The 20,883-nt window shown below is 53.2% G+C and overlaps 1 long non-coding RNA gene across 3 annotated transcripts in view; it reads right to left on the bottom strand.

The window, feature by feature from the left end:
• Positions 1-2,974: 2,974 nt before the first annotated feature.
• LOC125619322 overlaps positions 2,975-20,883 on the bottom strand; it is a 42,915-nt gene continuing 25,006 nt past the window's right edge. The window contains exons 3-4 of one of the 3 annotated variants that reach the window (XR_007350802.1): positions 4,206-6,630; positions 2,975-4,062 (exon numbers count right to left, since the gene is read on the bottom strand). This is a non-coding gene — a long non-coding RNA (uncharacterized LOC125619322). Of the gene's footprint in view, positions 6,631-20,883 lie in introns of all 3 variants that reach the window. The other 2 variants (XR_007350803.1, XR_007350801.1) reach the window with 2 other exon arrangements.

The following is a 20,883-nucleotide window of genomic DNA, read 5'->3' as shown; positions in this document are numbered from 1 at the left end:
CTGGGAGAAACTGAATGAAGTGCCCAGGTCCATCAGTAGATGGCCAGAGAGCGGTCCCTGGTATCTGAAGGCCGTAAGCGGCAGGATATCAGAGCCAGGCCCCACACAGCTGTGATGTGGCAGCCTGGGATGAGAGACGGACACAGGCAGATGTCAGTCACCAGCCTTGGTACCCAGAGTCGGGGTGGCCGGGCCTCGCTCCTGGGTCCTGCAGGAGCATTTCTATAAGTCAAGGCACAGAAAGGCGCAGCAAAGCCGCTTAGAGGACAGGAGAGAGGATGCCTAGGGAGGGGCGTGCTGTCCCAAAGGAGGCCGGCGGACAGGAGCCCAGGGCCCCAGGCTTCACTGGGGTCTTAAGAAGTTTCCAGAGGGTCCCCCCGGTACATCTCTTCACCCTCAACTGATGACAGGCTGCACGAGGTATCTAGGGCCTGCTGGCACGGCCTTGCCCACAGGCCCACAGGCCCGGCCTTGCCCACAGGTGCCCGGCAAACCCACGGGGAACTCGCTACAACAATGAGATTCAAGTGAGATGCTAAAGACCTAAGGCAGCTCAGTCACCTTGGCCCCCAGTGACTGTTCTAATTGGAGCTTGTTTTTACTGATGGTGTGGATGGTGGGTTTTGCTTTTGGTTACCCTGTCTTTCTGGGTCTTGGGATCTTTGGCTGTGTAAAGGGACAGAAGTCCCCATCCAGGGTAATCTGTGTTCTTCTAAACTTCTGGGAAGAGTGCGCTGCCAGCAGGTCCCCTGCTGAGGATGGCATCCTGTCGACCAAAACAGGCGGGGCCAGAGCAGCCTGGGGTGAGCGGCCTGCTCCAAGAGAGCGTGGGGTCCCCACGAGGCCCACTACAGAGCCATCCGTGACGTCACCACCACCAACCGCTCCTCTCCATCCATCGCCCGTCGGATCCCCACTGTCTAAGAGGACACATTCCAAAAGCAGAGATCACAACGGAAGAGTGACTTGACTCTGTAGATGTTGACACTAGACAGTGACAAACAGAGAAAGCACAGGTTCATCTTGTTCTTCAGAGAAAGCATTAATCTCCAATGAAAAGCCACAAATAAGAATAAACTCCAATCTAAATGCATTTAGCATAAGCAAAAAATGACACACAAAAGCTGGTCTCATTTTTAATAGAGAAACATGAAGATAATTTTTATAAAATTGGTAAGTGTAAAATATTTATATTTAATATTAACATTGATGGCCTTTTAGGGAAAAGGGATGTTCCATAGATGATTATTGAGCAAATTGTGTTAATTTTTCTAAAAACTTTTAAAAGTGGCTTTGTCTTTAACCCATCCATTTTACATCTGGCAATTTCTTCAAAGGAAATAAAGAAAAAATGTGTCTGCATTCATTTAAACCATTAATGATGGCGATTTTTAAAAAAAGAAAACCATAGACACCCAGTAGGTAATGAGCACGTAGAGCGCATTGGATCCACCATGTTATAATGTATGTAGTATCGTGATTTCTGATACCAAGAAAGAAACACGCTTGTTGACTGGTATCAAGCAGAAGCACCTGGGTGTAGGGTGGTGTCTTGGCTTTCTTTGTTGGGCGCTGGTGAAGGGCTGTTTTAGGGTCGGCCACGTACCCGCTGCACGATGGCGTTCCCAGACCTAAGATTACGCGTCTCTCTAATGTGCACATGTGCTCTGCATGCTGCCTGGGAAGTTCCCGTGGTGTCCCGCCCAGAGCCCCATGTGTGAGGGGTACTTTTAAGTGTGGTCCCTTCACAATGAAAGTAAACAGAACGTAAATCGAATTCTGCACTCGGTGGAGCTATTGACATAGTTTCTAAACAGAGAAACGAAGCCACGCCCTTGGGCAAACAAACATACTGCAAACCAGGAGGAAAACCAGGGAGACCTGGTCACAGGGCGAGTCTCACTGTGCAGGTGCTGCCCTGAGGCCCGCTGGGGACGAGGGAGGGGCTGCGGGGTGTCCACGCTGTGACTACCCACTGACCCCCTCCGGCACATGCACCCTCTGCAGAGTGCGCTCCAGGAGCTGGCACTTGGCCTTCATCTGGAGGTCCCTATCAACACTGCTCCGTGCTGGTCTCATCAAAGCCCCCACCAGAGTCTGCCTGCGACTGGGCACTCAGACAGGAGACCTGGAGTGCTCCCTCGGGACCTGGCCTGTCATCGTGTCATCGCCAGCTAGCCAGGCTGGCGACCTGAGCTGGGTTCACAGGAGCCGGCTACATCAACAACAAAGGAAACGGTAAAAGAAGCACACAACACACAGAGATTCCTTTTCCTTGTAGAAACCTGGGACAGCTCTGACCTTAAGGGTCTGGTGGAAAAGAGCGCACGCTGGAAACCCTATTTATTGAGGAGAAAGACATTCAAGAAAGTTCCACCCAAGTAAGGCAAGGGATTGGGTTTCAGGGGTGGCTTGGTGATGTCTTGAGGTCAGCAGATTGATGGACATCTGGGAAGGCCACACCCGTCTCAGGGGCTGTGTCGGGTCAAGGCAGAGGGAGTGAAAAGGACACTAGGTCCCCGGCCCAGCCAGAGCAGCTCCTCAGTCCAGTCCCCTGTGCGCTCAGATGCTCACAGCTCACACACAGCCACGGCTGGCTCACAACCTGGCGTCCACTGTCAAGGGCATGGGCTCCTCACAGGAGGACTCCAGCCCCGCCCCCTCCGTCCTGCCCCTCTGCATTGTGACGCCCTCTGCCCTGAGGAGGTCCTCGCCGGGTGGCTCTCCACCTCCAGACGTCCTGCCTGTCACAGAGGCCCCGTCTCTGGATTCTCTTGTGCAGCACCACAAGGACCAAGACCCACAGACGCATGCGGAAGGGGTGCGGGACCCTGGTCCCCTCCTTCCCTGTGACGCTCTTCCACTCTGAGGGCCACAGGGTAGGGAGCACGTTGAGGGGCCCAGGGAGGGCGCCCTCCGCGCTGCTCTCCACCTTGGTGTTGCTGCTGGGCCACGTGACCCACAGGCAGGGCAGGTGACCGTCCCTCGTGGGGCTCACTCCTGGAGGTTGTCAGCACCTGCCAGGAACAACGGAAGGAGCTGACCGAGTCCAGCCATCACCCCAGAGGAACCTGCGGAACCAGGAGTGGCTGGCACGGTATCCACCTGTCCTGAGAGGGGACCTAAAGACGGCTGGACCGTGCCAGCACAGACGCCCTGCAGAGCCAGGCTCCGGTGTGGACAGGAACCTCCTGAGCAAGGGACAGAACAGAAGGGGAGACAGACCAGGTGCTGCTCTTCATGAGGAGGACAGTGCATCCTTACTGTCAGGCCATCTGACACCCTGCATGTGAAGAGGGCCACGCAGAATCATGTTCTAATACTCAGAGGTGAAGGAAATAAGAGGATTCTGATAACATTCAGGACGATTTAGGAAGAGTGACTTTTGATAAAAAATAATTTAGATTTCACACATTTAAGTAGAAAATTTAAGTGGAAAACAGATGCAGAAGGAAACAGTCATATATTAAACATACTATATCGACTGTTATTTAAATTCACAAACAATGCTTCCATTAAACTTGAGAATAAGCATCTTAACTCTTCAGTAGCTCAGGACTTAAAATGAGCTGAATCTGGAAGATGTGCTTGTTTGTACAAGTCAGTAAATCATTGTAACTTTTTTGTTTATTGAAATAATAAAAGCACCTTGAGGGACTTCCTTCAGTGGGGGTCCTGGGGTTTGAGTGGCCGCTTCCTGTCACACGCGAGTTCTCGGTGTCCGTGGGCCTTGGGCCAGGTTTGGACCGTTTCTGTCCTCTCCGAGTCTGAAGGGGCGGGGTCTGGTGTTTCTGCACAGACACATCTGGCTTGGAGGGGTCGGAATGCGCTTGCCCTACGGGGCTCAGCCCCTCTGCTCCCCGGCCTTGGGTGCAGAGGTGGGGCAGGTAGGCGGATCCAAGGGGCCCCTTCTGTCAGAGGCACTCTGGGCAGGACAATGCTTCCTTTCAAGGCACCGGTCTTCCTGATTTATAGCCTCTCCTCTTCCCATGCGGCAAACATGCCCGAGCCATTGGTCTTTTCCTGCCGGGTCCCTGTGTCATGACACCGAGGCCCTCTGCTCTGCACAAACATTTGTAAAAGGTGACCGGCCTTTCCCTGTGGAGCATTTAAATAATAGAACCCACAGTTTTCATTAGGATCAGCCCACAAGGCGGGCGCCGCTCCCCGGGTCCGTGGCGGGTCTGTGCCCAGGCCGTGCTCACCTGAACGTGCTCTGCTCCCTAGGAGTCTCCCTCCCTGGGCTAGGCGCTCCCCTATTAGGGGCTGGAAGATCACCCTGGAGTTGGAGGGTAAGCCAAGCCATTTCCATTTCCATTCCCCAATCCACAGTTCCTCCAGCGTCCACTTCAGAACATCGAGAAAGAACGGCCGGCTGCTTCTGATCAGCCTGGTATTTGGTGCGACGTCTTCCTGGAGACACCGTCCAACACTTGGGGTACTCTGGGCTGGGAAAACGAAACGCTCATATTGTCTGGAATAGGAAACCCGGGCTGAGAACCCGGCCGGGAAACCTGGTGGAGAGAGCTCTCTGGCTCTCCACCACCTCCTCTCGGCTGTGAGCAAGGGTCAGGCCGCCCAGCCTCCTCTGGGGCAAACTGACACACAGGAAGGTCGACACACAAAGGAAGCGTGGGCCTTTCCTCGAGCTTCTGGAGGCTCTGCACGTTTACTTTTTCAAAACATCTCAGTGCGGCTGGTCCACCTCCCTGTCTCCACCCAGCCCAGCTGGAGCAGCCCTGAGGGGGTCCTCATCTCACGCATCAACCGCGCTTTGACAGCTACGGATCCGAGTAGAGACAGGTTTAGGCTCACTGTTCTCTTCATTATGTGGTCAAAGAACGTCAGTAAGTCTCGAAGCCTAGTCAACAGGCACCGATTGATGTTCTGATGCTCAAATGAGTTAATTCCCTCCAAGCCCCAGAGGGAATCCAACCAGCACCGAGACACCAATAGCCATGTTATCCAGGGGGCTTTGGAGTTAGAGACTGAAGAACTTGGAGAGTCACACAGAGGGTCAGATAGCAAAAGGCACAAAAATAAAACACTAAATGAAGACAGGAAATGCAGAGAAAGGCGATCACTCGGGGGAGCACGGCCGGGCACTTCTGGGTGCGGGAGGAGGTCGAGGTGTGATGGGACGGCCTCTCAGCTGCACAGAAGTCACCAGGAGGGCCCAGGCGGGGCGCTCCCCTCTGCTGATTCCCGGACCTCTCAAAACGCCCAGTGAGCATTTATTACCTTCATGTTCATAGGAAAATAAGATAGACAGCTGGAGGAACTGCCCGTGCTTGCGGCTCTTCATCACGTTCACTGAGCAGCTCTGAGATATGCGTCCCTGGAGACTGTGGGAACGGGAGAGGCAGATTAGGTGGGCACAGGTCAAGCGAGACTGGCTGACCCCCACATCTGCCTCCCATTCCCGGGCGCCTGTGATTGATTCTAAGTGTGGTTTAAAGCAGAAAAGCTGCCCTGGAAAGCCACGGTCCGGCCTGCCCTAGGAAGAGCTGCTATGTGGAACTCGTAGATCCACAAATGCCCACCTCGCTGCACCATCACCGAGACTTTTATTTTGTCTTCTTTTCTGAGATTTCTCTAAATTTCAGGTCATTTTTTCTTCCTTTTTCCCTTTCAGTAAACATTCCCTTTGAGGAAATTCAGGAAAAACCACAATATCACAGCGATAATTAATGATTCGGTGCAGACCCCCACGGGGTATCCTCAAGCCACAGAGTGGATAAAAGGTCTTGGCCACACATTAATCTAAATTTATAAAACACTGTGCATAGAAAGCAGCGTGTGAGCCAAAGAAATCAAAGACTTCCGCCCATCCTCAAACCACCCAGGGGAGACCGGAGCAGGCTGAAGCTCAGGCTGTGGACAGGTCGAACATCCGAAACCGCTGGTACTTGCTGCTCTGAGCTCACTGAGAGTGATCACATCAGACGTGTGATTTCAAAAACAATCACCGTATAATATCATGTTGAACAAAATCAACAGTATTAAGATAATACTATTCAGAGGTAAAATGGGAAACTTCTGTTTGACGTTAGCTTTTTCAATTAGAAATCTTGTCTTAACTTTTCTAGGAGCATTTTAACCAAAAACTACTTTCTGATCCATCAAGAAGAAACAAAAAAGTAAAAATAAGTAATTCAATAATCTTATGATGAATAGAGCGAGATATGAAAAAAAATTCCCAAGAAAAAGGAAACACTAAATGAACCAGGCAAAGTTCACTTTCGCACTCTGGCAATCCTGTGCTCATAAGACGTGGCCTCCGTGGGAACTCCTGGTGGCCGCAGTGGAGCTCCACTTTCCAGGTGTCCTTGGGTCCCTGGTATGGCTCGTGCAGACACAGGGGTACCCCAAAGGGCAACAGGCGTGTAAAGGCCCCACGAGGCTGCTTCTACTGCGCCCACTTATGTCGTACGCACAGAATGGCCTTCTTGGCTCTTGGTGACAAAATCCGCAAGCTGCAGCACGGAGGTCCGTTCCTCCTAGATGAGCAGAGCGAGCCCAGAACTCCAGAAATAAGATAGACAGCTGCTCAGGAAACGCTCCCGGGATGAAGAGTTGCAAGGCGGGGCAGTTCCTCCAGCTCTCTATCCGACAGATTCTGGGATGTTCCTGGAATGTAAAATTGGTTCACATTTTGAAATTTAGAAAAGACATTCTAAATGAAGTTTCTGGGAAAGCATTGTGAAGATGCAGTAGCGCATTAAGAACTGACCCCCACATGCACCCCCACAGGGCAAGCGATGTCCGCAGGTGCTGCAGCGGACCCACCGCAGGCAGGCAGCACCTCAGGTAGGCAGCACCACAGGTAGGCAGCACCACAGGTAGGGAGCACCTCAGGTAGGCAGCTCCTCAGGTAGGGAGCACCTCAGGTAGGCAGCACCTCAGGTAGGGAGCATCTAAGGTAGGGAGCACCTCAGGTAGGGAGCACCTCAGGTAGGGAGCATCTCAGGTAGGCAGCACCTCAGGTAGGCAGCACCGCAGGTAGGGAGCACCTCAGGTAGGGAGCACCTCAGGTAGGCAGCACCTCAGGTAGGCAGCACCTCAGGTAGGGAGCACCTCAGGTAGGGAGCACCGTAGGCAACTGGAAGAAGGTCACCTCTGACAGCATAGTCCAAGTCCAGGCCTGGGGGCGTTGCTATATTCATAGGGAATGTTTCTCTCTCACCTGTCATAATGGCATCTAATTGCAATTACTCTTGATGGGGGTCCTGTATAAATTGTTCTTTCTGTCAAAAAATGTACTTCTGAGCACCTTGTCGATATTTATGGACTTGGGCCCCTGTCCTTGCTTTTAAACTGAGGTCCCAAAGCCCGGGTGGTGCTCAAGTCTCAGATGGGGACGGGCACCGGGGAGGCAGGAGATGGCAAGGCTGCGACCAGCCTGGGCGCACTGCTCACGATTCTTTTTGATTTCTGATCTCTGTTGTGCTTCCTGTTTTCTTCACGTGAGCAGCAAAGACCCCAGGGTTCCACTGTCTGTTGTGAATCAGTCACTCTAACCGCACACGCATGTCTGACAGTTTTATTCCCGACACCTCCATCTGTCCAGATCCTTTCCCCTGCGGCAATTCTGAAATCAGCATCTGTCACAGCTTACAGCAGGGCTGGAGAACCCACACCACTGCTAAGAAGTGAGTAGGTGCCCAATCGACTCGCCCGGTGGGGGAGCCGAGGGGAGGCAGAGGAGGGAGGAGGGGGTCCGGAGGGGGTCAACTTTCTTGACATCAGTAGCACGTTGCGTATGCCCTGGGGATGCCCTAAACAATCCCCTAGACCACAGTCCTTCACAGGAAGCATGGAGGCCGGACCAACCGAACTGGAACAAGGTGTGTGCCTGGGTCTCGGCTTCTTAGACCACAGGCCTCTGGGTGAGAGTCCCCAGATCTGTGTGGAAGGCAGGCCCCTGGCCTCGCCCAGGCCACCTGCCTTGAGGAACGCACAGCCAGTGGGAAAGTCCCACACAGGCCACACTGGAGCCACCACCCAGGGGACCCGTGTTCATGGGCAAAGGCGAGTCTCACTGAAGCATTTTTAAAATAAGCATTTCCTGAGATCCGTGTGTCTTTCCCTCAGTGCGTCATTTCGCTGTTATTTTTTGCAGTGCAGGGATATTGTTACTGACGATCCTCTCCCTTCAAAGGGTTGAAAAGAACCCCCGCTGGCCTGCACTGGACTGAAGAATGACGTCCCACTCGTCCAGTATCTCGGATCTCAACATGCAGTGGAAGTCAAATCCACAAACCAGGACATCAAAGCACTGAGACTGATTTTCTCTTACTTAAGTGAGCGGCAGAACAAAAGATCTGTTTCTATCATTAAAAACGACATCATGCTATTTCCCCCAAAGGAATTCTACTTAACTTCTTAAAACTTGAACTGCAACAGGTTATGGGAAAGACCTTTTGTTAAAGTTAATGTTGATTCCATCGCCTGGTGCCTACAGCTGGGGAAACTGAGGAGCATTTGACTCTCCGCCACGGCCTTCTTTCAAGTTCAGGGTAGACCACTTTAGCAGTAAACACACGGGTGTTGAAAACTAGTTTGGCAGAACCTATCTGAGCAGAAGTGATTCACGAATCAGGGAGGTCCAGAGAGCTCCGCCCAGCACCCAGGGAAGGTGAGCCTACCTGGAGCTGACCCCGAGGTGGGGCTGACTGCGGCAGCTCAGCAGTCACCCTGGGGACTCGGGGACAAGGCTTGAGTGTGCCCACCTCCCAACCAGCCAAGGAAGCAGTCTTCACCTGCAGTTGGTTTACCCATAAGCATCCAGCAGGCGCTTACCTTGACCAGATGCTTCCTGGGCTTCCAGTTCTGCTGGGTGCCAAGGAAGGACCACACCCGACTGTGGCCTCACTCTAACAATCTAGATGTCACGTCTCGGGGGTTGTTTACAGGGACTCTGACCCCACCCACACTCCCTGTCCCCCTCAGCTTTCCTTTGAAGTCTGAGTGGAAGCCCTCATGACCCCATATCTCTTCATTCTTCATGCCTTCAAAACCAGTATCACACGGACACCCCAAGTTCTGCTGTCCGCTGCCCACTGGAGCTGTATCAGGACTCACTTGGCCCCAGGCTGTGTCAGCTCTGAGTGCCTTGAAAGCTGGACATGAGGACAATTCCCTAGGCAGCCCAGAGTCCCCAGGGATCTCTTACCAAATGGCGGTGTCCTACAAAGCCTTTGTGCCCTTGAGCCCATGATGAATGGGCTGAGAGGCCCTTAGACACATTTCCTTTATTTCAGGGCGAAGACCTCAGCTTCTTTCTTCGGTGCTGATCTTGTTAGCAGTCACACCTCCTTGACCACAGCTTCAAATGTTCCTCTTCTGGAGAAAGTGAACGTTTCTCAGATCTTTATGCTGTACTTCTTGCTCCAAACCTTACTGTAAATCTGGCTAAAAACAGCCAGAAACATTTATGCCAGAGCCTGAAGATCATGTTGCCTTGAAATTTCCTCTGCCAGATTACTCAGTCCATCCTGTAACCTCAGCCTCACCCAGTTTCAGGGCATGAACAAAATGTAGACAAGGTCTTTGCCACAGTGTCACCCTGGGCCCGAGTACAGCTCTCTGAGTTCTTGCTTCCGACTGAGGCCTCGGGAGCATGCCTTCTCCCTTACCCTCTGCCAGCACCCGGGCTCTGGGTGCCCACCCTGCCCACTCAGCTCTGCTGATGGCATTGTAGGCTTCCTCCAGGCCGCTCATCCAAACTTTCCCAATTTCCTCCCACAAACCACTTCCAAAGATTTCTGAAGCACATTGGCAGGCACAGTCACCTGGATGGGCCCGTCTTCTAGGACCTATCCTACGGTCTTCCAGTCCTGTCACCGGACAGCCAGGGTAACTGCCACACTATGTATCTTCCAGAATTTAGCCACAGTCTCGGAGAGAGGAAAGGGGAAATTCTGCTCAAGATTGAACATTCAAGTCCTGCAGAAAGGAGCACCCAGACACATAAGATATGAAGAAAATTCAGTCATAAAAAATATACTTTTTCTGAAACCGAAACTTTTGCACACATTCGTGATCTGAAATTCATATCTACTTCACACATGAAAGACCGACTTAAATTAGGTCAGCCGCCACCTAACTAAGTAAAGGAGGCAGTCCGTACGTCTAAGTTTAGAGAGAGCAAGAAAAACACTGACCTGAGGAAGGAAACTGTGCTATTTCCATTTCTATAATGTAAGATAATATATAAGTGGCCCCTGAACATTCCACTGCTGGCTCTTCTAGCTACAATCTAGCAGCTATGGCCTCTGGTACCCACTCAGGCCCACAGGTTGTCTCCTTATAGCTCATTAGCTAAGGATATTCTTAATATTTTCAAATGGTAGAAAAACAAACCAAAAGATTGTGCAGAGCACACGGTGTGCCGATCTGAGTCACTCCATGTTGAATAGAAGCTCCTGCCCAGCCCTGAGCCATGCCGGTGTGTGAGCAACTGTTGGCTCCATTTTGAGTCCAAATGCTAAGACAGTGCAACACTGCCCCTCATTTGTGCAAGTACGTGACACCATCTGCCCACACCCCCAGAAGGCACCAATGGACAAATGACTTATATGCACCAATGCCGCAGTCTGGCTGGGCCCAAAATCAGGAGCCACTCAAGCAGGAACAAACTTTATTTTTTGAAACTGCCGCCAATGCTCCGTAAGCTCCCGGGAAGATTGCCGATCAACGCACGCAGCATTCTCCCGGATCCCAAGAGCAAGTTCCTCCTCCGGAATTCCCTCCTACCTACTGTACTTCCCCAACGAATGGGAACTCTCCAGGAGTCCCCTAGCAGGCCAAGGTGGACAGCAGGAGTCCAATATCCATATGAATGCACATCTTAACATAATCATATCATCTCAATGGCTAGCTGGCGTCACCTTTCAACCAAAAATGCCATGCATCATATTACTTGGCTGTGGCTCTTAGCACACCAACTTACAAAACAAACCCAGGAGCACCTGGACTCAGGCACACCTGAACCACGTCGGAACACCAGACACGGGAGCTAAGACCCTAAAATGAGGAGCTCCCAAGACTGTAGATGGCAGCACCCTGACCACGTCACCAGGAAGTCATAGCTGTTGCCCAGGAAGTCACCATAATGACTGACCTCCAATTTCTTGTCCCTGGGGGCTCAGCACAGCAGGTTCACCTGTCTATCAGGACTCAAGGCCACTCCAAGCTGACACTCTAACTGAAGCCAAGATTGACCGCCTGGACCTCTGCCCCACAGCTTGGCCCAACTGTCCATTAAACCCCTCTCGGACCACCCAGAGTGGCTCTTGGCCTCTGCCTGCATCTCTCTGTGCTGTGCTCTCGGCTCACACGTAGCCCTCCTTAGTCTGTCCCCTAGGTAAGCGTGACATGTGAAGGGTGACGTGTGACTTGAGTGCTACAGATACTAGAAATTAAGATTGGGATGGGATAAAAGGACTTGCATTTGCCTGGCTTTGACCACCAGGTGACCTGGTCACCACCATGGAAAGTGGTGTGACCTGTGAGTTTCTTATTCAGCGAATCCTGGCGTCACATGGACACGTACAGGCCTTTTTTCTGTCAATGACAGCTTACTACTCTAACATTGGAAAACTATATGAAATTCAAGTTCATTATCCCCAAATAAAATGTTATTGGAGTAGAATCGTACTATTTGTTTGTATAGATTCTGTGCTACAATGGAAAGGTCAGAGAGTTGCTGCAGACCCTACGACCCCTACGACCCCCACGACCCCAGATATCTGGTAGCCATCAATCTACAGAGTGAGTGTGACGAGCACTGACCCAGCACCTAACTTCCACGTGGAACAAGCCACAAAACCGGAAGGATCATCAGTCAACCGGTAGGCCTGCTGGCCCTCCCTGGTGCTGGACATTGAACACCTGCTTGCTGCCTGGGTGAGTCACCCTGTGCGGAGCTCTGAGCCATCTAAGTGCCATCCGAGCCAAAGCTGGTCTTCTCATCTTGAAATTCTGCCCAGATGCTGCTGGGATTTGTTTCTACGGCTTCAATGTTATCATCTTAGTTTTTAAACTCACAAAAAAAGTTTGGCTCTATTTAACGTGTGTGCCAGTTAAAGAAAGAAGCCACCGCAGGTTGCAAGTGACCCATAAATTGTGATGTGCTTTGTTCACCTCTGAAATAAAAACCCCGTCATAGAAAGATGCCAGAATTGTTCCACGATCAGTAACAGGTAAGTTCTTCACGGATTTGTGTCTAGGAGAGTGAGTGCAGTAGTGGCCTTCGGGGCGTGCCGCTATGCAGGAAACTGTGTCCACCTGTGTCCCTGCAGGACCGTCCCCATTCTGCAGAGGGGGGCACGCCGGGGAGGAGAAGGGGATGCTGGTTCACGGGGGTCGGCCACAGGGGCAGCTCCCAACCCGGGTCACCTGGTCTCTGCCTTCTCCTCTGCGCAGGGCCGCCTTCCCCACGACTTCCAGTCGCCGACCACCCACCAGCCCCTGCGTCCTCTTATTCTTCGTGAGAAGCCCCCACGTGTGAGCTGCTTCAGGGGAGCTCGGCTCTGTGCACCCAGCCCGCCCTGAGGCTCACACCCTGCAGAAGCCTCTGGGCAGCAGGTGGATGGGGTGGCTCCAGGTGATGGAGGTGTTCAGTCCAGCAAACAGAACTGACCTACGCTGACTCCTCTGGCAACATCTGCTCTCATCATCTGACCCTCGCTGGCCAAGATGTCACCACCAGTGCTTTCCTCTCCGGGAGAATGAGTGACTGGACCTCCTGGGGTGCCTGCCCTGGACAGGAACCTCTCACTGGACAGGCAGCTTGGTGACTGGACCTGCTGGGGTGCCTGCCCTGGACGGGGCCACCTTCTTCAGCGCTGGACAATGTGAAGGGCGTGTTTGTGGCAGGGTCTCCCACTCTGCCTGGTGCAGCTGCACTGGTCCTCAGTGTGGCCCTACCACGAGCCCAGTCAACAGCTCGCCTGGTTTGGTGGATGGAGGGACATGCCCTTGGGCCACCTGAGTCTGGTGGCCTGTGGAAGAGGACACCACGCACGCCATGCATTGCTGGACTGACCCCTGAATGTCTCCCCGCTCGGCCCCAGGATAGATGTGACGAGCACAGTTTTTCCGTGGGAGAGCAGTAGGAGGGAGCTTTGGCTGAACACACTGGTCGCGCTCTTTGAGAATCAGTTCCTGTTGCCTTTGCTACATCACGTGGTGTCGTTCTCCTGCTCTCTTTGGGACCTAGTCCAGTTGCACAGTTTCTGTGGCTGAGGTTTCTTCCTACCCTATGAAGAAAGCAAGAGACGTAGGAGTGGCCAGGGGTGCTGTCCATGGACGCCTCCCCCTGGACCCTTGACCTGGACCCACGCCCTCCCTCGACTCCTGCTCAGCATGTGACCGAGTCTCTGCCTTTCTGCTTCTGAGGGGCTGCATGGGAGGATGACTGGACACTTGGTGGTCCTTCCACGAGCCTCCCATCCAGTGGGGAGTGAAGACTACCCAGTCCTCGAGTGTCGGGTGAAGGTGATGCAGACAAGTGGACGGAGAGGCCCAGTTCCTGCATCAGGAGTGCTGTGACGGGGAGGCTCCGGTCAGGGCCTCTGACCATGGACACTCAGTTTGGAGGCTAGAAGTCCATGATAAGATGGCGCCAGGGTGGTTTCAGGCGAGGCACCTTTTCCTGGCCTGCAGAGGACAGGCCCTGCCCAGTCCTGCCTTGGCCTCCTCCACTCATGCTGAGGGAGAGGGAGCGCCTGTGCTCAGGCTGTGCCCACGCCTGGGCCCTCACATGGCTGCGGTCACCGCCCTGAGGCTCGCCCTGCACACACTGTCACGTGGGGGCAGCGGCTCGGCCCTGAACCTCAGGGACGTGGTGGTGTCCACAGGAGCTCCTTCAGCTTCTCCATGTAGAGCCTCTGCTCTCAGTGTCCTCGTGGGGAAGGTGACCAGTGTGCACTCCTCAGAAGGACTGTGAGGACTGAGTCGAATGGAAAGTGCAGTGTGCCCGCTAAGGATGTGGCACGCGGTGCTGAAGTGCCATTCCCTGTGGCCACTTCCGTCACGATCACCGTGACTCATATAATCCACCGACTGTCCAGGGCAGTAAGTGTGCCCACGGTGGGAAAGGCTAGCGAGACCTGAGGCTGGGAATTGTCCTGGGTGAAGTGGGAACCCAGCATCTGGGGAGGGTCGACTTCCCGCCACAAAGGTCGAGGTCCAGTCCTGTTCTCGATTCACTTCCGACATGAACTTGAACAAGTTTTAAAACCCTTTTAAGATTCAGGGTTCTCACCTGTGAAAATGATAACATTTTCCAGGTGTGAAAACCATACTGCGCCATGGAGTGAGGGCACTGCAGCCGAGCAGGTGAGCAGGAACTTGATGAAGCCAGCTGTCATTACCAGGCCCTGACCGGGCACCTGGAGCATGGGGAACCCCCGGTGCATTTGGGGACAGAGAGGGGTAGCAGGCTCATGCCAGGCAGAGAGGCTCCCTCGTGGGGAAGGGAGAAGGACGGGCAGAGGCTCACCGGAGTCAGCCCCTGCTGCACCACAGCCCCCCAGAACCCGTGGCTAAAGCAACACTTGGTCAGTCTCATACTTTTGGTCTTGTGTAGCCTGGGGACAGCTGGCAGCTGCACTTGAGGAATGGGCCGCCTGGTTCGGGCCTCCTACGCCAGAGTCCTGTGCTGCTCCCTCCTGGACCCCCACCCCAGTGACCCAGCAGGGCCGTCTGCAGAGTGTGGTGGCCCATCCTTCCCTGCAAGTGGCCCAAGGTGAGGTGGCCCCCGCCTCCATCAGGCCTGGGTACTCCTGCTGCGCTCCGCTCACCGCAGGGAAGGTGAAGCTCGGCACACGCACACACACATGTGCACACACAACGCACACACACACGCACACATGCACGCAGACATACACACACACAAACACACACGTGTGGAGCGTGTGCTGGACAGATCATAAAGCCAGCACGTGCACCGGCCTCTGACTTCCAGGGCAGCTGGCTGCAGACTCACGGGGTTTGCAGTCAGTGTGACGCCAGAGGACACAGGAATTCACTGCTGTCAGACGTGGGTCCCCGGGGTCTCCTGGAGTCCCTTGCCTAGAGGAAGTGGAAGGCTGTGCTATTTGAGAGGATGCAGAAGAAAGAGAAGCATCCGAAGAGAAAACAGAGAGGGCCTGGGTCACCGGGCTGCACGGCCGCTTCCCATCAGGGTGCCAGGAGAGCCTGGACTCAGGCAGGCCCTCGTGGACGCGCTTTGACCTCTTCCTCTGTAGCTGAGCAGTCGGGTGAGACCAAGAGGGAGAGTCGGGGGCTTTCCACACACTGAGCAGGCTGCTGGAACATTCCGGATGGCACCACCATGGGAAGTTCTGTGGGGTGGAGTTGTTTTGAGACAGCTATGAAAGGACATTCATGTAGAAATGCGTCTGCATTACGAAGAAAACAAATAACAACAACACCCGAAAGCAGAACGCCCTGGGGGGCGGTTGAGGGAAGGCCTTAGACAAGATCCTGAGCACAGGAGCTTGGTGGCTGCATGGGGACACCACTGGGGACGTGGGGAGCCCTGTGGTGGGGCCACGCCAGATGGCGTGTCTTTGCATCTGGTTTCTTGGGGTCTTGCAGCCCACTGAGCTGCGCTCTGAGGAGGAGGCCGGTGTTCTGTGGGAATCCTGGGAAGGCCAGAGCGCTGCCTGGGGAGGAAGGAGAGATGTTGCCCTGCAGAGCTCTGAGGGAGGACCACCTCCAGAGACCCTGGCCACCCCAGGATGCCCGCCTGGGAAGGACAGCGCCTGAGCAGTCCCCAGATCCCTGGCTCCCAAGTCAGGTCCTCAGGTCGGCTGCCCCAGGCTGACAGAGCCTTCGCTACCTGCTCTTTCTCTAGGAAAGGGGTCTAAGTCATTTTTGCTTAAGGGGTTTGGTTTCCTGACACTCATGAAACTAAGGGGGGACAGTCCCAGCAGGCCCTAAGCCCACAGCGCCCAGTAAGAGCAGCCTCATGGTCCTGGGGGAGCTGCTGTCCCACAAAGTCCCACAGAGTGGCCTTGTGGGGTCCGGCTGTCTGGGTTCTGTGCAAGGTCAATCGCTTTATTTAAAACATAATAAAACGATGGCAGAAGGAACTTGGTGACCCCGACTCAGAGTTTCCCAAAGCACAAAAAAGAATTGAGGGCTTTGAAAAGTGAGTCCCAACTTTTATGGGTTTTCTGTCCCCAGGCCCCAGACAAGGCAGGCCCTGCCCTCCCCAGGGTATTGAAATGCAAATGCGGGCCCAGAGGCTCCCTGGGATCCTGCATCCAGCCCTGGAGAATAGTCTGAGCAGCCCATTCAGAACCCTGAATGTGAGCCTCACCCTGAGAACCTGCTCACCCTCTCGGTGCTCCCAGAGCTCACCAGCAGCAAGGAGCAGGGGGCCACAGAGCAGCCCCGGCTAGATGCGAGGCAGCACGTGCAGATGGGCTGGGGTCAGGCGTAAGGGGTCTTGCTGTCCGGGCGCTCAGCTTATCTATTTATTTAAGGTGGGTTCTTTGTATCAAAACATCAACTTCCTTTTTGAAAACTGAAATGTGAAAACGATTTTAGTTCACATTGCTGCCACATTGCTAGTGACACCAAAGAGCGAGACAGCGCGTCTTAGCAGATGAGCCATGGTGGAAGGAATCACAGCAGTGATCTTGTACAATTTCTCCAGTCTCAGTCTCTCCGTCTCTCTTTCTAGTTAAACAAGTAATAAATAATTTAGCTCAGACACCGTGTAAATTAAGTTTTAAATTAGCTCGAAGCACTCCACCTCCAGAATTCTAGTTAGCCCACAGAACTCGGTGGGTTCCGCCCCCTCCTGGGCTGCGGCAGCTCCAGGCCTGGGCTCCTCCAGCGGCTCCAGCCACAGGCCCAGCTCCCGGCTCTCCTCCAACAGGCCAGGTCCTGGGGCACAGCGGGCCTTCAGCCCAGCCTGGCTCCTGGGGGACTGGACCAGGTCATGTGTCTATTCTCCAAACAAACCAGAGCTGAAAAAATTAACAGGACAACACGAGGAAACACAGCCTGTGTTCAGACCGAGGCGCCCTCTGGACACCCCTCAGCTACCTCGCGTCTGTGGGAGGCCACCCACCCTGGGCCCCAGGTCCCCGGCACACACAGGCACTGCTGTCCGGTCCCCAGAGCCAGGCCAAGCCCCTGTCTGCCCAGGCCCCCGCGCTTGGTCTTCCTTCCCTCTGCTCCTCACTTGCCGCGTTGGTGACAGCAGGCATGGAAATGCAGGTGGCCATGGACCAAGCCAGGGCCGGGGAAGTGCAAGTCCTGGGATTGCAGGAAGCCACGGTGAGGCACACACTCGGGAAAAGACACTTCTGTTCCTTTATCCAAACACCCATATCTGATTACGGAACTTAAAACCAGCAAATACCATCTCCACTCTTCTGTTTTTACATATTAACCATTTTATCACAAGCATGGTTGAGAATCTCTCTACCGAAGGAGCTTCTCAGCCCCTTTCTCAGATCTCTCAAGAGGCGGTGGTGCAGACAGGGACATACCTGCTGCTTGTATACTCACCCGAATCATCAGTGCTGTGGACCGAGCACAATGAGGGTAGTTACTAAGTATCATCAAGATTCACCCAACCACTCCTGACTCTAGGAAATGTTGGTTCCTTGAAGCACTGTGATTCTAGTCCCCTGGTAATATCCACTACATTTGGAAAATAAATGAAGAGATACGCCGTGATTTTGCTTAAAAAATTACAAATAGTTAGCGTCTATGATAGTATGGCTCCAACTGATCAAAAAGAAAGGTGTAAGTGGATTTTTAAAAAAATCAAAGAAAAACAAATGACATTTCAAGAAATTGTGGGTAAACATTGATTCATTTCTGATTTTAAAAGAAGAGGGAAAGTGTTGGTCACTCTATGGGGAAAAAGAACACCACCATATTCAGGAAGAGGATGTTATGATTACGAGGCTTTCGGTGCTCGGAGGCTTTGAGCAGCGTGGCTTCCTCCTGGTAGATCCTCGCCTCGGCAGCGCCTGATGGCTGCGCCTGTCATGGTCGTAAGCAACCGTGAGCTGCTAAGATACAGAGACAAGGGCCTTCTGAGGAAGGGAGGGATTGGGGATCTTATTCCTTTTCTGATGTGTTAAAATAAATTCTACAGGGAGGACACAGCTCAGCCCGAGCCCAGAGGGCACCTTCTGTAGAAATAAGCTCAGGTTTGCCTGCCTTCCTTCCTTCCTTCCTTCCTGTCTTCTTAGAGTAATTGCTATGAATCACAAAGTTTAAATTTATAAAAGCCTTTTGAAAAGACAAGTATTTATCTTCTTCGTTTTGCATCTAGCTGTACTGGTCCGAGCACTGGTCGGTGGTCCTATGAGGTGGTTTTCAGTGCTGATATGGTGTGTGCAGTATCTTAGAGGGTCCATTTGTCCTTGGTCCTCCAGCTGGGGTTTATCTGAGGCGCTGGTGCCATCTACTGGACACAGCTCGAGGAAAGCCCTGGGCCATTGTCCCCTGCAGCGCCCCTCCCAGGGGCAGCTCTTCCCAAGGATGGGAAACAGTTCCTGCCTTCCGTTTCCATGGGGCAATTTAAAGCGTGACACCTACAAGGCACTCGCGCCCCCCTTGCCCACATGTGGAGGACGAGCCCCAGGTGGGGAGGAGCCGCAGCAGGAGGACAGCCTCACCTGCACCTGTGTACAGATTACCACAGAGATTCATTCTCTCCAAATAACAAGCAATATTAGTTCTGGAAGGGCTCAGACAACTGCCTACGCTGTAACTGAGAAAATTAAGACTAAATGTGGCATCTTATTCAGATCATCGTCCTATCCTTGCCAAAGCTAAACCAGAGCAGATCGACCCATGCTCTTCTCATGGCTTCCCTCTCTGCACACCCTTTCTTACCATTTTACTTATAAAAATGAAGCAAAGTGTTGTAATACGTGAAGGGATGTCACAGGTCCCGGGGACGGTGGGAGAGCAGAGAAGCAGCGCACATTCCTACCCACACACTCACGCTGCGGTTCCTCGGCTCAGTGCACAGAGCACCGGGCTGGCCAACCCCGGCCCACGCACGGCAGGTGAAGACGGGCGACTTCCAGGCTCACTCACGTTCTGCCGGCATAGCAAGAAAGGAAGCGTTAAGCTAAGTATGGCTTACAAAGTGCTTAGGGAGGAGGAAGGGGTGGGCAGGGGCAGGGCCATGCAGCGCGCTTGCCCGGCCTGTGCGGCCCTGGGGTTGAGCAGGAGGAACAGAACTTCACGTGAGGGTTGGAACGTGCTCTTGGCTTTTTTCAGACCCCTATTGAAATCCCTGTCAGTAAGTTAGCTATAAACAATGTGAATACCAACTGCACACACCCGAATGGGCACCCAAGGGTGACCATCACCTGCGGACCTACATGCCCCACATGTCTCCACGCAGGCAAGGGGCTGTTGACTTGGTTAAGAAAAGACACCAAATCAGTGACAAGTAGGGCAGCCCCAGACAGAGAGAAAGACTCTATCCACAGCTTGCTGTGTCCCCCGCACTCCTGCAACTGTGACTTGTGACTCACTCGCTCAGTCCAGAGACACGCTTGAGACACAGGTGTCACTGTTGACTCCAGCTCAGACAAGAGCACACCCAGCCCAAGAAGCCCGCGGTCGCTCACCACGCGAGGCTCCACAGCGTGTCAGGGAGCTGCGGCTGCCCGACCCCTGGGGCTCGCCAGCCCCGTTCAGCACGGCTGCCCCGGGAGCTGGCCCTTCACTGGGGCGTTTTCCAAAGGCTGCATGGTGTGTGCCCTCAGCAGATGAGCCCAGGACGCGGGAGGACAGGGCTGCTGCTCTGTGAGGACAAGAGAGCTTTGCGGCAGGAGCCCTCCCCTTTGATTTCCTAGAATACGGTGGTTTTCCTGGATAGGTGTTCTTGTTAAGGTAGAGGGGTTCATCATCATCAATACCAGTGAGCAAACGGCTTAAATCAGCTTCACTAAATAAAATGGCTTAAATAAACTGAAGGCGCTCAGGGTTCACTTCTGAAACAGGGTTATAAGTGTAACTCACTTGACCCAGCCGTCCTGAGAGGCTCAGTGACATTCAACAGCATAAAGGGGTCGTGAAGCCAGAACTATTGGAATCTCCATCACATTTACATTCCGTGGACAAAAAATTGCTCTACAAGTTGGTGCTTTCACTCCAATTTATAATTCCTGCAAACAAATATGTGCCTGAATGAAATTAGGAATGACCAGAGCTGAGAGTCTGCGGGATGCTCATTCATCAGCCAGCGTCTGCAGTGCTCAAACCCGGGTTGTTCACTCCACCCTCGCTCAGGCCAAAGCTCTGCATAGGACCTCGGCAAGGGCAGAGGGAGGAGGCCGCAGAGGGAGGCAAGCACGTCTCTCCGTAGGCCGTGGATAGTCAGTCAGGATCTGGAAATGGTTCCAAGCAGAGTTTGAGTTACAAATATTGAGGGCAGAGTAGAACTGAGAAGCTGAAAATAGGCAATCAGACAGAATAAAAGTTACTTAAGAAAGTAATGCATGTTTTATTAAAACTTAAAGACCTTTGGAAAAGAAGGGAAGAGACTAGAAATTACTTTAAAATGCTCCAAGTAGATGAAAGATTATTATGTGGAAAATATGGTTTTCTGTCATAGTGCATGAGTCCTCTTATGGAGAAGGAGACTGTGTTAAATTATAAATTATTGATCAACGAGGAGGAATGTCCATTGGGACAGACCATAAAGAACTCCAATGGCGTCTCTGTGGAGATGTCATGCGATGCGTGCTCCCTGTGACGGGAGGCTAGAGACGCGCTGCCACTAGGCGACACAGGAATGGTGCTGCATGCCACCCCACTAGACCTGCCTTCCTGCCCATGCTGCCGTCCGCTCACTCCCACCACCTGCACACACTCGGA

This window comes from Marmota marmota, unplaced genomic scaffold, assembly GCF_001458135.2.
Source record: "Marmota marmota marmota unplaced genomic scaffold, marMar, whole genome shotgun sequence".
NCBI lineage: Eukaryota > Metazoa > Chordata > Mammalia > Rodentia > Sciuridae > Marmota > Marmota marmota.
The sequence above is the reverse complement of the archived record's forward strand: the minus strand, read 5'-3'. Positions and strand labels throughout refer to the sequence as shown.